The following is a 4,381-nucleotide window of genomic DNA, read 5'->3' as shown; positions in this document are numbered from 1 at the left end:
CCAAACTTGAATTCTACTTTTTTCCCCTCTGAAGACAGCTTTGTCAGTGGGCTTCAAGGGTGGTCTTAAAATATTGTTTTGGATTTCTCAATGTCACTAGTTACTGTATGATTCCATTGAGAGGTTGGGAGAGAGCAACCAAAAGGGGCAGTGGGAGACAAGCTGAAAAGAATGTGAGTATCTGTGTGAGAACAGATTGCCTAAGATAGAAGTTACTGTTCTGTGAGAAGTGAAAGAGGCTGCCACTATGTAGTGCTCAGGAATATTCAACATGCTTTAGATATGGTGTTTCCTCCTATGAGAACACTTCAAAGATTTCCCCAGTTTGCTGGGAAGCGATGCTCTAGAGTACCACTTAATCCATGCTTATTGATGGGACTGTGATGGGAAGGGATGGAACGTACCTGGGTACAGAGAAGCAGCATTTCTTCTTGAACAATCATTGGGCAAAGTTGCTGTGTTGAAAGGAAGATCTCACTGGATACAGGCCCTGCAGTGTGTTCTCTTCAGTAGATACTGGATGGTCTGCAGACCCTGACTGTACTCTTGGCCTCTTGGAAGTTTCAGGGCTAGCCTTAAACTTTAAGTAGAACTTTACTTCCTTTGTAAAATTCTTCCAAATCTACGTCTATGTTATGAGTCCTTTCTGTTCCTTAGGACAGAATGGTATAGGCATGGAAGCGTAAATGCCAGAAAGAGGCTTCTTTAAAAAAACAGTTCTGGTTTTAGCTATAACATACATTTCCTGGGACAGTGAGAACAGAACAGCCTAGGTGCTTAAATAGGAAAAGAAACAGGGAAAAACTATTGATTTCATAGAAAAGAAATATTATCTTAGGAGTTCCTGTTGTGACTCAGTGGGTTACAAAACCAACTAGTATCCATGAGGATGCAGGCTTGATCCCTGGCCTCGCTCAGTGGGTTAAGGATCTGGCATTGCCCTGAGCTGTGGTGTAGGTCACAGATGCTGCTAAGATCCTGCATTTCTGTAGCTGTGGCTGTGGCTGGCAGCTGCAGCTCTGATTCAGCCCCTAGCCTGGGAACTTCCATGTGCTGTAGGTGCAGTCCTTAAAAAAAAAAAAGGCAAAAAAAGAGAGAAATATTATCTCATCATATCTTTTCTGTATATTTTTTGAGGAAAAAGTCCCAGGTGCCCTGAAGAGATGACTTTTGTGTCTGTCAGGCTACCAGGCACTGTCTGCCCTGCACAGATGCCCTGAGTTCACTCCACCCAGGCAAGAGTGTCTCAGGCATCAAGACAGTGTCCTTCAAGGCCTTGACCTCAGCCTCAGTGGCACCATCATGGAGGGATAGGTGTGGAAGGGCAGGCTCAGAGGGCATCTTGGGCTCTGCGCAGCCCATGGCACTCTCCAAATGGTGCATGCAGTCTGGTGCAAGGATTTGACAGCAAGTGTCTCCTGAGTGTTAGGCAGCACTCAGGAGAGTTCACAGGGTAAAGCATTATGGATCTGGGGTAGTCCTGTTTAAAGAGCTCCCAGCTGTAGCTGGGCATGAGAAGGAGGAGGTGGAAGAGGGTAAGAAAGGTCGATGACACAGATCCAACCTCTGGGGAGGGAGCAGAGCCTTCGTGAAGATTTAGCTGGTGATCAGGATGCCAGACAAATGGGCTGGTGTAAGGGAAGAGGCTCCTATTCCCACAAGGAGATGGCTCACAGGTAGAGCAGATGCCTGGGCCCATTGGGACTGGGGCACAGCCATCGTCTTCAGACAGACAGCTGTGCTGAGTCTGGATCTAGGCTTTAGTGTTTCTTGCCAATGGCAAGACTTATTTTAGACCCACCCAAAGGATGGGGAGGAGATGGCTCCTTTTCTGGCAGACTTTCTATTGCCAGATGACATCCTGTTCTTGGTTGAAGTATTCTAGATTTTCCTACTGATCTGGTCTTGTGGAAGGCAAGGATAACAGAAGAGGAGGAGGAAATGGATGAAAGGATGTGGAGAGATAAACAGGATGTACACATAAGTAGTTGAACTACATTTTCTCACTGAAAATGATGAGTTAAAACAAACCATTAAAATACGAGTGCACTGGAGTTCCCATCATGGCTCAGTGGTTAATGAATCTGACTAAGAACCATGAGGTTGCGGGTTCGATCCCTGGCCTTGTGCAGTGGGTTAAGAATCCAGCCTTGAGTTGTGGTGAGTTGAGTTGTGGTGAGTTGTGGTGTAGGTCGCAGATGCAGCTCAGATCCTGTGTTGCTGTGGCTCTGGCAGAGGCTGATAGCAACAGCTCCGATTAGACCCCTAGCCTGGGAACCTCCATATGCCATGGGTGCGGCCCTAGAAAAGACAAAAAGACAAAAAATAAAATAAAGTAGAATAGAATAGAATAGAACAGAACAGAATAGAATAGAATAGAATAAAATAAAAGTGTATTAAATAGACATTGCAATTTTTTTTGAATGAAAGATTCTTTAAATTCTATAGTGCTTTACAATTTTCAAGTTTCACACATATGAAGAGAAAATATTGAAAGCAGCTAAGGAAAAGAAACAAATAACATACAAGGGAACCCCAATAAGGTTATCAGCAGATTTTTCAGCAGAAACTCTGCAGGCCAAAAGGGAGTGGTATGATATACTTAACGTGATGAAAGGAAAAAACCTCCAACCAAGATTACTCTACCCAGCAAGGCTCTCATTCAGATTTGAAGGAGAAGTCAAAAGCCTGAGAGATAAGCAAAAGCTAAGAGAATTCAGCACCACTAAACCAGCTTTATGACAAATACTAAAGGAACTTCTTTAGACAGAAAAGAAAAAGGCCGCAACCAGAAGCAAAAATATCACAAATGACAAGGCTCACCAGTAAAGATTTATATACAGTAAAGATACTAAATCATCCACATGCAATTATGCCACCAAAATCAGAAATTGTAAGAAGAGGAGGGTACAACTGCAGGACACTGGAATGCACTTGCAGTTAAAGAGAACAACAATTGAAGTCATATAGACTTTTTTTTTTTTGTCTTTTTAGGGCTGCACTTGCAGCATATGGAGGTTCCCAGGCTAGGGGTCTAATCAGAACTGCCACTGCTGGCCTACACCAGAGCCACAGCAACATGGGATCCAAGCCGCATCTGTGACCTACACAACAGCTCATGGCAACGCCGGATCCTTAACACACTGAGTGAAGCCAGGGATCAAACCCACAACCTCATGGTTCCTAGTAGGATTTGTTTCCACTGCGCCACAATGGGAACTCCTGTACAGACTCTTAGATCAAAACTTCAAGGTAACTGCAAACCAAAATCTACAATGGATACAAAAAACAAATAAGAAAAATGAACTCAAATACAACACTAAAGATAGTCATCAAACTGCAAGAGAAGAGAACAAAAGAAGGGAAGAAAAAAGAGCAACAAAAATCCAAAACAATTAATAAAATGGCAATAAGAACATACGTATCAATGATTACTTTAAAAGTTAATGGACTAAACTCCCCAACCAAAAGCATAGACTGGCTAAATGGATACAAAAACAAGACACATATATATGCTGTCTTCAAGAGACCACTTCACATCTAGGGACACATACAAATTGAAAGTGAGAGGATAGAGGAAAATATTCCATGCAAATGGGGATCGAAAGAAAGCTGGAGTAGCAATACTCATATCAGACAAAATAGACCTTAAAATGAAGAATATTTGAAGAGACAAGGAAGGAAACTACCTAATGATCAAAGGATCAATCCAAGAAGAAGATATAACAATTTTAAATATCTACGCACCCAATATAGGTTCACCACAATATGTAAGGCAACTGCTAATGACCTTAAAAGGAGAAATCAACAATAACACAATCATAGTGGGGGACATTTACACTCCACTTACAGCAATGGACAGATCATCCAGACAGAAAATCAATAAGGAAACACAGGCCCTGAATGAAGCATTAGACCAGTTGGACCTAATAGATATTTATAGAACATTCTATCCAAAAGCAACTGAACATTCTCTAAGATTGATCACAACCTGGGCTACACATCAAACCTCAGTAACTTTAAGAACATTGAAATCATATCAAGCATCTTTTCCTACCACAATGCTGTACAACTGGAACTCAACAAGAAAAAAACTGCAAAAAACACAAACACATGGAGACTAAACAACATGCTACTAAACAACCAATGGATCCCTGAAGAAATCAAAGAGGAAATTAAAAAATACCTAGAAGCAAATGACAACAAAGATATGACACTCCAAAACCTATGGGATGCAGCAAAAGCCATTCTAAGAGGAAAGTTTATAGCAATACAAGTCCACCTCAGGAAACAAGAAAAAGCTCAAATAAATAACCTAACTTTACATCTTAAGTAGCTCAAGAGAGAAGAACAGACAAGACCTAAAGTTAGTAGAAGGAAA

The sequence above is a fragment of the Phacochoerus africanus genome, chromosome 15 (genome assembly GCF_016906955.1).
Source record: "Phacochoerus africanus isolate WHEZ1 chromosome 15, ROS_Pafr_v1, whole genome shotgun sequence".
In the NCBI taxonomy this organism is placed as follows: Eukaryota; Metazoa; Chordata; class Mammalia; order Artiodactyla; family Suidae; genus Phacochoerus; species Phacochoerus africanus.
The sequence above is the reverse complement of the archived record's forward strand: the minus strand, read 5'-3'. Positions refer to the sequence as shown.